Consider the following 13,598-nt stretch of genomic DNA (forward strand, 5'->3'; position numbering starts at 1 on the left):
CTTCTGGCCTGCTCACATGCCAGGAGCACCCCTCAAGCGACAGACATGTGAACTGGTGGATAAGCACCCCCTGGTGTCACTTCCCAAGTCAACAACTGGCATGGCGGTCCCTCCCTCGGGGTCTGTTTGGAAGCTAAGAAGTGGATCAGTTTGGAGAGAGAGGAAAAGACGAGATATTACCTGTTGAGGCTTCAGATTTTTCTGGATGCTGTCAGGAGAAGAGCTAGAGAGAAGAGAGGCACAGAGGAGCCCTCAGACAGAAGGGGAAACTCCCAGGAACGGGACAGAGGCATGGGCACCCCCCCATGTGGTTCCTCAAGCAGATCAGCCCCTCAGCCCACATTTCACTTGACCCTCCAGAAAGACTGGCCATCAGGGGATTCTGGCAAGAGCCCCCTTGCCTCTGGAGGGGACTGCAGGGGCATTCCTTGTAACTCTGGGACATGAGCATAGAATGGAATAGAATGTGCACAAATAAGCTCCCATTGTCGAAGTAAACTGAGGCCAGGTTTCATGAGGCTGTTTTCTTTTCTCCCCACTGCCCACATGCCTCTGCTCAAAGACCATGCTTGTTTGCTTACTTATTTAATCCCAAACCCTCTGCACCTTCAAAGGGCCCCTTTGTGTCCAGGATGAAGTGGAGCATTTCTGCCTTGTGGACACAGTTTTCCAAACAAGCTTCCAAACACAGAAGAGCCCCGATTACTAACAGTAAGATAGCACTGGGATTTGGGCTGGCGGATTAAGTGAACAGGAGGCAAGAAGAAAAACAAGAGACAGGATGCATTTTCAGCAGGTTCCTCCAGACGAACAGTTTGCAATTTCATTGGAAAGGATGCTCAGGAGGAAGGAGACCAAAGAACATGGTGGGAAAAAAGCAAATTCCTGGCTCAGCTGTGTGACTTCTTCCCTTGACAAGATGGGCACGAGGGAACAGGGACAGGACACATTGAAAAGGGTTGAGACCAGGCCAGCACAATGGGGAAGGGGACTCAGTCACCTCCCAGTGAGGGCGGCTTGAGTCACAGCCCCTGGGCTGGGTCCAAAAGGTTCCCTGCCCATTTTATTCATCACTGAAGCCACAGAAACACTGGGAACAGAGGGTGTCTGGCTGGAACTGCCCGGCCAGGTCCACATGGGGAGAAGCTTTCAGAGAACACGGGTGGAGTGAAAAATCAGCATAAGAATTTAAAAAAACAAAACAAAACAAAACAAAAAAAACCCCTGGCCATTAAAGAATATATTATTCAGAACTGACCCAAGAAAATTCAGGGGGGATATTTGCACTGAGATGCACCCTGTTCCCCAGTGGTTCAGGTTCTTCTAATAAGAGGCAGGATTACCTAGTGGGCAAGAGCTTGGCCGAGGAGCCAAACCGCCTGGGAAGGAATCCCCCAGCTATGCCACCAACGTGCTGGGTAACTTTGGGCAAATGCTTGACCTTTCTGTGTCCTTCGGTTTCCTGATCTGCAAATCGGGGCTGATGCTAATAAATGTACTTACTTCAGAGAGTTGTCTGTGAGGATTAAATGAGTAAATATGTCTAAAGCACCTCAAGAAGGATCTGGCATATAATAAGTAACCAACACGTGTCAGCTGTAATGACCACACAGTTTCAATAGACAATAGCTCCTTGGTGCTACAATATTCTCACAGGTGCAACAGAATAAAAGTTAAAAAGGCAAAGCAGCATGAAAGCAGGTCAGACCAAAGAAGGATTCCAGAAGCTAGGAGACCGTCCTGCCCGGAACAAAGCTGCGGATAGCCTTACCTGCGCGCAACTCCCAAGGAGCACAGACGGCTGATCACTGTGCCAGCCACAGGTGCAGTGAGAGCTCTGAGGTCCCCCTGGCATTTCCAAGTTCTCGCGGTGGCAGGACGGCCCAGTTAGACTGCAGATCGGAAGTGTGGCTGAGACTGGGGCTCTGTCCCCGCAGAGGAAATGGCACAGCCCCTCCTCGCACTGAAAAGCAGCTCTGCCCTCTGGCTGTGCCTGCCGCTCCTGTGGTTGGTGACCGGGGCCCGGCCCCCCAGGGCAGCGGAGGGCCAGAACGCAGGCACGGTCCACAACTGGAGGCCAGCAGCACTGTGGTCCCTCCGTGCGGCAGTGACATGTCTCGGGTCCGCTTGCCCTTCATAGCAGAACCCCATCTCACGTCCTTCGCTCAAGATAAAGGCCCCAGATTTTTCCATGCAGAGGTATCTTCAGGGGCGATGAATGGCCATTTCAGACAGACCCATGCACCCCAGCTAAACCCACAGGTCTGTGCAAACATTCCTCACGCACCCCCGGAACCTCAATTTTTTTCAGTTAGACTGCTGCAGCTTGAGAATGAAGCTAGAATTAAGACAAAGACAAAGGGCCACTATCAGTCATTATTTCTGAAGTAACAAGCAACTAATTGGGACTTACTGTTATTAAAACCTATAGTGCAGGCAGTAATTGAACTGCGGCTAACGAGGATTTCGGCACCAGGCTCTGCGGCCGCCACTCCATTCCCCTGTTTCCGGGCGGAGGGGTCTGTTGTTAGAGGAAATGAATGGCCTCTTCATAGTCCTCCAAGAGATCTTAGTCATTTCAGAGATTTCTGCCGGGGAAGACGGTATGGCCGGGCAGTGGGGCGAGACAAGGCACAAGTGTCAGAAGCCTAGGAGCACATGGAGCTTTCTGGATGGGCTGCCATCCCTCTCAGGATGATGACATCATGCCTTTGGGAAATGGCTGCAGGGTACTGTCGAGTCAGTGGGAAAAGAGCTGAATTGGCTCCTTTATAAATAGATGTCGTGAGCCCCTCTAACCTACCAGGAGCTCCAAGAGATGCATTTATACACATCAATTCATTTACTCCTCCTAACTGCCTTAGGAAGGAGGTGCCATCAGGAACTGCTTTACAGAGGAGCGCTCTTGGCTCAGAGAGGTGATGTCACCCGTGGGAACTCACCTGGCCACCACACAGAGGGAAGCCAAGGTCGGAACCCAGAAGGAAGGGGAACATTCTTGCAAGCAGCATGGTGATGTGAGCAGGTGTAGAGTCAGCGGGGACAGCTGGGTGTGACCATCTTCTAGCTGCCTGGTGAGCTTGTCAACTTACCCAAACATTCCATGCCTTAGTTTCTTCGTCTGGGAAGTGGGGATAATCATGCCTGTCTAGCGGGTTTGCAGTACAGACTACACAACAAACTGCATAGAAGGCACTCAGCACAGTGCTTAGTGCGTGACGGATGTTCAGTAAATGCCGGCTGTTATTATAGGTGCTGTTCCAGTGCTCTCGGGAGCAGCGCTGAGTGTTGGATGAAACTCATCATCTGAGCAGAGCAGGGCTTTTGCGATAGTGGAAGCCATGGAGGTCTTCGTAGAGTGTCTGTCTGCCTCTGTCTCTTGGGAAGGGGGCAGACAAACCCAGAGGGCTGGCTCTGCTGAGGCCACTGCCCTGGTGCTCGGGGCAGCGGGAAGCTGGCCAAGCTCCCAGACAGCCTGTCTCGGGCCGGGAGCATAGAGCCGTTGCCTCACCAGCTTGTAATGAGCTGCGTCTCCATCCTGATTAGGGGAACAATCTTCACTCAGAAAGATTCAGGGGAAGGAAGTGACAGCGTCGTGGGGACAGGGCATAACCTCGCCTCCCAAGGAGGGGCTGGCTTCTGGGGAGCTGGTGACTTGAAGGTCACAGCCCAAGATGGTGCCCATCTCCAGGGAGGAGGCTGTGCAGACCCCACCGGGGCAAGTCTGGGTCAGAGTACGAGACACACCAGGGCCAGCCCGAGCCTCTGTCTGCAAGCTGGGGAGGCAGCTGCTCGCGGGCTCTGGTTTGCCAGGAAGGCAAGCAAGGAGACCAACATTCTCTGGGCACCTTCTGGGCACCAGGCCCGATGCCAGCCTTATGACATCATCACTGCCATCCACACCGTCCTATGAAATAGAACATTAGGGCACCGTCGTTTCCAAAACTGTGGATCGCAGCCTATTACTGGGTTACAGAAACAGTTTAGTGGGTGACAAATAGCATTTTAAAAATAACATGATAAAAAAAAAACAGAAAAAAAAAAACAGAAAACTTCAGAGTGCACTGCACAGAGTACGGATTAGTATTGTCTTGTGGGAGTTGTGGAAGCTGCATTTCTTTAGTGGGAGTGTGTTTGGGAACTGTGTTGTCCAGGGGATAGAAATCATGCCCATTTCATAGAACTGTTGTAGGGATGGAGTGAGTCAATCCTGTAAGTGGTTAAGGCAGTGGAGCCCGGTGTGCCAGCACCGCCCATGTCCCCTGGGAGACAGGCCAGTTTCCCCGCACGCCCCAACGACATCCCGAGGCTCTCTCCTGAGGGTGTTCTCTGGCTGCGGGAATACACTTAGCCCAAGCACAGGGCAGGTAAACCGTGGCCAAGTGAATACCCCAGGAGCAACTCTCAGCCTCTGAGGACTGAGGAGCTGGTGGATTAACACTTCTTCCATGCAGTGATTCTGAGAATCTCCCTCCCAGTCTCTCAGAGGGTGCCCAGTGGGGCTGAGCCTCAGTGGCCCACAGAAGCACTCCCTTCCTCGTCTCCCTGCCCCTCTCACACTCTGCTTCCTGGGGCCCCCTCCCAAATTACCTTCTTACATCTATATCCTTGTCTGGTGTCTAATCTTATTTTGGATGAACCCAACTTAAGACAAGCAGATCTGGCACAAAGTAAGTGCTCAATAAATGTTAGTTTGTAGGAATCATGTTCATCTTGAGATAGGATCTGTGTAAATACTTGATATGCATCATCTCATTTAATCTTCCCCCGAACTCTCTAAGGTAGGAACTGTGATTGTCCCCATTGTCCAGATAAGGAAACCAAGGCTTAGAAAACTTCAGCTCCTTGATCAAGGTTACATAGAAACCTTACATAGAAACCTACAGAAAGGGGAGAGCTCCATTCTGGACCCATGTGTGTTACCAAAGCCCTTGTTCTCAACCTCTGCACTCCACTTAATCCGCACAACCAGGCTGCCCGTTAATGCCTATTGCTTCCCCCATCTGACAGATGTGCAGATGGAAAGTTCAGGGAAGTTAAGCACCCGGTTCCCACACTAGCACTGCCAGGCTGGGACCAGCGCCGGGCATTCTGTCTCCTGGCCTATGCTTCCCAGCGCCCTGGGAAGGGCAGGCATGGGAGAAATCCCCTTCCTTGTAAACAAGACCCCGAGGTGGAAACTGGCCAGCTGTCCATTAAACTTGCAGTACAGGAGAGAGGTAGGATGCACACGAAAAGAAGGAACAGTCTTAGCAGGTTTACTGGGACTTCCAGACAGAGAGAAGTCTGTTCTCGTGCTTGTACCTCAACTTTTCAGCCTTTTGTTAAATGGGGCTGATGGTCAGGTATGAAGTGCCCTACTCACTGCTGGCTTCAACTTGCATCTTCTCATCCTTACCTCCAGCAGCTCCACCACTTCCACCAAAGTACCGGGAGTTGTATGTGCCTTCAGTCTGAGCTCCATCTGCATACAGTTCCCTGTGATTATTCACTAAACATCTGCTATGTGCTGGGCATCGTGCTAACCTCTTGGTTCTTCAACCTCCTCTTCTAATAAAGTGAAATAATCTTAGTATCCTCTTCATGGGAATGTTATGAGGATTACATGAGCCAATTGTGTAAACCACATCCCTAACAAAGGACCCATATCTAGCATATATAAGGACTCCCAATACTCCACATTAAAAAAACAAACAATTCAATTAGAAAGTGAGCAAATGACACGAAAAGCCATTTTACCAAAGAGGATATATAGATGGAAAATAAGCACGTGAAAAGGTAGGCAACATCACTAGCTATTAGGGAAATGCAAAATAAGACCATGATGAGATGCCACCATACACCTATTAGAAGAGCTAAAATAAAAAAAATAGTGGTAACAACAAATGCTGGTGAAGATGTGAAGGAACTGAATCACTCACACATTGCTGGCGGAAATGTAAAATGGTACAGCCGCTCTGGGAAACCACTGACTCTTTCTCAAAAAACCCAAGAACTGTACTCCTGGGCATTTATCCCTGAGAAATGAAGACTTATGTTCAAATAACACCTATACATGAATGTTTATAGCAGCTTTATTTGTAATAGCCCCAAATTGGAAACAACCCAGATGTCTTTCAATGGTTGAACTATGGTACATGCATACCATGGCATATTACTCAGTGATAACAAAGGGATGAACTATTGATACACACAACAACTTGGCTAGATTATGCTGAGTGAAAAAAATCCAATCTTACAAAGTCACATACTGTGTCATTCCATTCAGATAACACCGTTGAAATGAGAAAATTCTGCAGATGGAGAATCTACTAATGGTTGCCAGAAGTTAAGGATGGTAGAAGGAAGAAGGCTGGTATTTCTATAAAGGGGGAGCATAAGGGAGGTTTTTGTTGAGATAGAATAGATCTGTATCTTTTTTTAAAAGATTTTATTTATTTACAGAGAGAGAGAGAACAAGTAGGGGGAGCAACAGAGGGAGAGGGAGAAGCAGGCTCCCTGCTGAGCAGGAAACCTGATGCGGGGCTCCATACCTGGAACCTGGGGTCATGACCTGAGCCGAAGGCAGACACTTAACTGACTGAGCCACCCAGGTGCCCCAGTAAATATGTATCTTGATTGTGGTGGTGGTGACACAAATCCACACAAGTGATGAAACCACACATACCTACAAACACATCATCATAACACCATCAATTTCCTAATTTTGATACGGTGCTACAATTATAAGATGTAAGGAGAAAACTGGGTGAAGGGTATGAGGGATGCCTCTATGTTTTTTTTAAAGATTTTATTTATTTATTGAGAGAGAGAGAGAGAAGGAGAGCACGAGCGGGGGTGGGGGGAAGCAGCAGAGGGAGAAACAGACTCATCGAAGAGCAGGGAGCCAGATGTGGGACTCCATCCCAGGACCCCAAGATCATGACCCGAGCCAAAGGCAGGTGCCCAACCGACTGAGCCACCCATGCGCCCTGCAGATCTATGTTTTAAATGAGTGGTAAAGAGTTTCGATCAGTGCCTAAGTAAGTACTTAATCAATATTAGCTCTCATTGTTATTACATAATTCTCCTTATTACTGTACACAAGGCATTTCATTTAATGCTCACAATAAGTTTATGGGGAAGATTGTTTTTACCCCCATTTTGCGGACTGGAATACTAAGACTTAGGCATATTAGATAACTTGTCTAAGTTTACATACCCAGAAAGACCTAGAAATTGAAGCCAAAATCCATAGACCTCCCATATACATGTGGGTACAAAGGCCAGTAAGATCAAAATCTCTGCTCTAGTCAAGCTCATAACACAGTGACTGAAGTAAGAGATATAACCCAAACCCAAGCAGAATGCCATACCTGCTGTATAAGTTCTGTGGGGGGACAGGAGCAAGAGGAATAAAAGAATTCCAACTGAAGAGATCTAGGAAGGCTTCCTGGAGGAGGTGGCATTTGGGATTGTTTTGAAAATAAGTAGGAGCTCAGTGGGCATGGAAGGGAGTAGTGGTGCAGGAAAAGGCATGTCACGAAAAAAGAACCTGATTGTTAAGGGGTGGGAGTGTTTGGAGGAGAGCAACAAGCCCAAGGCACATGACCAGAGGCAGATGCAGATTAAGGAAATGCAGAGAGCAGTCAGCGAAGATGGACTTGGAATGACAGGCTAGGGATTGGGCTTGTTCTCCCAGCTTTGGTTCACTGTAACCTCCAAAGTCTGCTGTGGACATTAAGAGGCAATGTCTACAGTACATGCGCAGTGAAAACAATGTACACAACCAGGGGCCAGCTTTCTGTTCATGTTGAAACAGTCAGGCAGGGCTGCGCAGGGATTCTGGGCTCCCAGGAAGTGAAGAGGTCCTGGAGGTCTATAGAAGGACCTCCAGATAAAGTTTTCCAGGGTCCTTCCAAGGCCAAGCCCCAGCAGATCCTGAAGGCAACCTCTGCCTCTCGGGTGTCCTAGGGCCCCACAACAGTTATCCTGGGCTTTGGAGTTTTATTTCCTAACAGTAAGTTAGGAACCCTATCACACTTGTACTTATTTATCTTCCTTCTCTGACATTAACTTCTGTGTGCTCAGGATCCAAGACTGTCTGCGTCATCGTTGAACCCGGCTTGGAGTCGACCGCATAGAGGTGTCCAGATTCAGTTCCATTCCATCAATCCAGTGTTGATTTATCAGGTACCTGCCAAGCACAGACGCTGTGCTCAGGATTGGAAGTGAAAGAACAAGATGCAGTCCCTTAGCGGAGAAGAGACAACCACGGTGCAACACACACCAAGCAGTGGCTGAGCCAACAGTCCAGAGGCAAAGGGACAGGAAACTACCCAAACTGACCGGTGGAGACAGTAACATCTGCGTAACTTATCTTTAAAAATGTGGAGGTGAAGCCTCATTCTCCAGGAGAACGGGCAGGGCTGGTTGTGGTGTCCAGAAATTCTTAATGCAGCTAAACTGAAACATAGACCGTGCCTCCATCTCAGTAAATGTATTGCAACGGTGACGATGAGACCTGTAATTTTTTTTTTGCTAAGGTCATGAGTGAATATTGGAAGTAAATGACCTCCATATTAAAAATGTATTAAGGAATAATACATTTTAGATCACTAGCCAAAATAGCAATGTACTTTCTGCAATCCGACTTCCAGAGCTCTAAGGTGAATCATTAGAAGAAACTAGAGTCCAAAGACGCTAGGTGGTAAACTGATGAAGTATGTCATCACTATGTCCATATTCCAGTGAAAAGAAAAGAAGCTCAGGAAGAGAACTGTGACAAGGCTGACTGACAGACAGTGGGGGATGAGGAGCTGTCGACATGAGATCTTTCAAAAAGGCCTATCTTGAAGATAAGTCGACTCAGATTTTGTAGGAACTAGGTGACTTTGATGGGTAGTAGAATGACTCATAACATGTAAAACTACTTAAATAAAAATTTATTGACTAAAAAAATTTTTTATTGACTTAAAAAATTGTGGAGCTGGTATCTGGTTGCCTGTGGGTGTTTGCAGTTAGGATTGTTGCTCGAATGTTCACTTTGCTTTGCCTTTACTGGACTATTCCCGGGGCCCGGCTTAGCTGATGCTTTGGGAAGATGATTTTGAGCTGTACAGATAGCTTTTTTCAGATGTACACTCAAGCTACAGAAGGAAAAATTAGATAAAAGGAGCAGCTGAGAGGGACCTCAAAGATCCCCTGGGACACCTGCTTTCAACCTTGGTTTTCTGGAGCCTCAGGGTTCCAGCTGGGCAGGGAGACAGCTCTGGGAAAGGGGATGCTGATGGCATGGGTTCAGGGTCTCCTGCCTCCACCAAAAGAGTTCAGTGGAACCTTTCTTGCACATTGACATTCCAAATAAGTTGGAAGAAAGCTTCCATGGTTTAAAGGTTCAAAACCCGCTAACTAGTCCTACACAGCCATCACCATCTTCATCACCATCATCATCATCTCCACCACCACCACTATCACCACCATCATCACCATCATCACCACCACCACCTTCATCATCATCTCCAACATCACCATCATCACCACCACCATCATCACCACCACCACCTTCATCATCATCACCTTCATCACCACCACCACCATCATCACCACCACCGCCATCATCACCACCATCATCATCATCAACACCACCACCACCGTTTCTCACAATAGCTGATTTGGAGTGTTTCGCATGTGCCAGATGCTATTAAAAGTGCTTTGCATGCATTATCTTGTAATCCTCACAGCAACTCTAAGAGGTAGGTACCATTATTATCCCATTTTACATAGGAGAAGACTTAGACCCATGGGTTATATAATTTGGCCAAAGGACACAGATTATAAGCAATGGAGCCCAGCTTTGAGCCTATGCGACTGGCTTCTGCACCCACATGGTTTTCCACTACCGGGTACCGAGGAAGGTGGGGCCCAGAGAGAGACAGGGAGTTGTCCCAAATCCCACAGTGTGCTCAGCAGGGACAGAGCCATTCCCCCTCAGAGCTTCTTCCTTCTGACCTGCTCCTTCCTTCTCTCCCTCTTCATCCTCAGTGTGCCTTCTAGAACTAACTCACAAGTGGTTTTAAATAGACCATCTCTTGGTTGCCAGGCATCTGTGCTTCCATTCTGGGAGCCGCTGATGGAGAGGAGCTGCAATGGCTGGTCTGCTTCAGGCATCCCTGTTCTGAATGGGGCTGGGGCTCTCTCCCTCTTGGTCTACTGGCTTCATTTCTCACTCTCTACTCTAGATCAAGTGGGCTTTGGGCAAGGCATTCCAGACACTTCACAGGCTGCTCTGTCTGTCCACCCACCTCTGTTTGCTCCTCTACACATACCGTAGCCATTGCAGATAAGTATATATCCTGCCCCTTTGCCGGGGCTGTTCCCTCTGTTGACAACACCCTTCCTGACTTGTTGGCCTGGCGTACTGCTCCTCAGATGTCCCCTCTCTAGGGTCCTGACCTCCTGCCAAGGCAGAAACAATCACAACCTCTCCAACACCCTCCCTGTAACAGCACCTGTCAGCTGGTACTCTAACCATTGACTGACCCCACTTCCTTGATTCAAACACATGCAGGTGGTCCCATTTTTACTTTACTAAAATCAGGATGGTTCTGACAATCTATGCTCCTCACTAATTTGGGAGTATTTCTTGCCTCCTGAAACACTGTTGCTGAATCGATGAAGTATTTTGTAATCAGTGTCATCTTAGGATCCAGGAAACACAGGACTTCTCTTTCTCCCTCCAGACTGAGTTCACCTGGGTTGGGGTGAGCCTTGTGTCTCTGTGCCCCCAGCAGGTAGCACAGGGAGGGACAGAGGAGGGACCACTTGGTGGTGAGTTGTGGTGCTCATGGGCTGGATGGTGCCCTTTGTGTCCAGGTCGCCACGGGTTACCTTCAGGGCTTTAAACGCCAGCCATTTGCCCACTGCCCATCGCGTTCATGCAACTGCCTTAGCAAGAGCAGCAGACTTCATTTCCCCCCTGTGTTAGTTTGCTACGGCTGCCATAACAAAGTACCACAGACTTGGTGGCTTGAGCAACAGAAGCTTCTTTTCTCCCAATTCTGGAGGCTAGAAATCTAAGACCAAGGTGTAAGAGTTAGTTTCTTCTGAGGTGTCCTTCCATGGCTTATAGATGGCCATCTACTCCCTGTGTCTTCACATGGTCTCACCACTGTCCGTGTATCTGTGTCCTAGTCTCCTCTTTTTATAAGGACACCAGTCATATTAGACTAGACTCCACTCCAATGACCTCACTTTAACTTAATCACCTCTTCAAAGACCCTATCTTGGAATACAGTCACGTTCTAAGGTACTGGATGGTAGGACTTCAACATATGAATTTTGGGGGGATACAATTTGGACCATAACACCCCCCTAAGGTTGAACAAGCTCAGTAGGAAGCATGCCAGTTGCAAAGTCTAAATTGTACTTCACCCTGTGCTCTGCCTCCACTTCCCTCTCTTAGAAGTAGCGACAACAGACCAGCCCCTTGCCCTTGGCTTCCCCGAATTTCCAAGAGAATTTTTCAGCATACCTTCTTCTGATCTCTGTTATCATCTATTTAATTCCTGGCTCCTCATCCAGGCCTTCCAACAGAAATCTCCAAAGGCAGCTGCCCGCCACTTCTCTCTGAACTTCACCCCTATATATAAATTATGGGTATCTTAGACTTGATAGGATTTTTCAAAAACAGCTTACCATTGTCCTACGCCTTGCCTATGGTACACATCACTAGTCAAACACAGTACATTTTCCTGCAGAATCTAATGCCAGGCAGCCAGGGCCAAATGCATTAGCCTGTGAGTTGGGTCACACTTGCAGTTATGGACCTCGATGTCCTTGAAGGGACCTTCTAATCAGAAATCCTGTGGATCCTTGGGTACAACATCCATACACTAGATTGCTTGGGAGAGTCCCAAATTTATACGATTTTTACTCTCTTCAATAAAAGCACCTTATAAAGTATTGAATAAGTAACGATGAGTGTCTGGATTCTTTTTGGGGAAACATTTGGCCAACCCTTGGACTCTGGGCCCAACAGGTACAATTTCAATGTGGCTAGGTGACCAGAAATCTGATCTTTCTGTTAGATGGCCCAAGCCAGGGAACAAAGGAATAGAACTGGTAGGATATTCATCCACTCACTTATTCCTTTTTTTTTTTTTAAGATTTTATTTATTTATTTGACAGAGAGAGACACAATGAGAGAGGGAACACAAGCAGGGGGAGTGGGAGAGGGAGAAGCAGGCCTCTCGCTGAGCAGGGAGCCCAATGCAGGGCTCAATCCCAGGACCCTGGGACCATGACCTGAGCCAAAGGCAGACACCTAACGACTGAGCCACCCAGGCGCCCCTACTCACTTATTCCTTTCACAGACATTTACTGAGTACCTATTATATGCTTGGCACTGCTCTAAGGGATGAGGATTCACAAAGGTAGCTATAGTCCTCATTGTTGACCAGGTGCTAGACCCAATAGCATTCTATCTGCATTTAATCTTTTATGGCCTCAATTTTGGTACATTTCCCTTTCTATAGCAATATTGCTCTTGTCCACTAAAATTCATGTACTCCCTTCCATTGCACATAGTTATAGATGAGAAGGGGTCTCCCTCTCCCAGCAAGCAACTACAGTCCCCGGCCCCCTTGGCATCTAGGTTTAGCCATGTCCTTCACTGACGGAATATAAGATGTGACAAGAGTCACTTCTGGGCTGAGGCTTATATGAAGGAGGTGAGCCTTCCCTGCATCCATTTTCACTTCCATTGGCTAGATGCAGGTTACTTTAAGGCTCTAGAGAGGATGGTGAGGCCACAAGGTAGAAGGAGCCAGGGTCCCTAAATCACTGGGTGGATGAAAGCCACCCACTGTCACCAGATAGATCAGCCTTGGACTATGGTGTAAATATTGCATTTGAGCCTTTATACATTTTGGAATCTTTTTGTTATAGAAACTTACATTACCCTAACCAACACAACTTTTAAGTGGAGTCAGTCTCATCGCTACACCAATTGAGACATATCTTTGTAGCTCCATTGCCTACCTTCAAGAGAGCTCTTGGATGCGGGAACCCAAAGGAAATGTCCCTCAGCCAGGAATCGGCCCTTCCTCTAACACCAGTGCCTTTAACACAAACTATGAGGGTTTTCCATGCAAGGGGCTTAAACAGCCTGGTAAAAACAAGCTTTCAACATTTAAGAGAGAACTAACTGTAAAGCTTCCCTGAGAAATTCCCAAGCACCGTATTCCTTTGCCTGGGAAATCAATCTGGGTCCAGGACAATTTTCTAAGCAGCCAGAAACCCTTTTCTGGGTCTCCAGCCCCACTGGCTGAGGCCCCATTGCTCACTGAGGGAGCAGGCAGAATAAGGACCACCTGGCAAAGAGAAATGAGCGAGTCATGGAAGCCCCAGCCCCACAACTGAATCAACAGCATGAGTCAGAGTGCTACAGAAATAAAGAAATCCCATTCATAAATTTCCTCTCACGCCAGCTTAAGAGCTTTTGAAGTCATAAAGTCTACATACAGCCAGAAGACCTACAATTGTCCAATTAGAGGTTTTATCCAGGAAAACATACATTTTCAAAGTCACTGTTTGGTCCCCATGCCAGGAGGGTAGCA

General features: G+C 47.8%; 1 protein-coding gene and 1 non-coding gene across 2 annotated transcripts in view; one reads left to right on the forward strand and one right to left on the reverse strand.

Annotated features, from left to right (window-relative positions):
• Positions 1–13,598, reverse strand: part of NAV2 (neuron navigator 2) — a 711,830-nt gene that overhangs the window by 480,750 nt on the left and 217,482 nt on the right. The window lies entirely within an intron of this gene.
• LOC118526363 (small nucleolar RNA SNORA1) lies at positions 8,380–8,514 on the forward strand. The gene has a single exon (XR_004912572.1). It is a non-coding gene; the product is annotated as a small nucleolar RNA SNORA1 (small nucleolar RNA).

This window comes from Halichoerus grypus, chromosome 11 (genome assembly GCF_964656455.1).
Source record: "Halichoerus grypus chromosome 11, mHalGry1.hap1.1, whole genome shotgun sequence".
Taxonomy (NCBI): Eukaryota; Metazoa; Chordata; class Mammalia; order Carnivora; family Phocidae; genus Halichoerus; species Halichoerus grypus.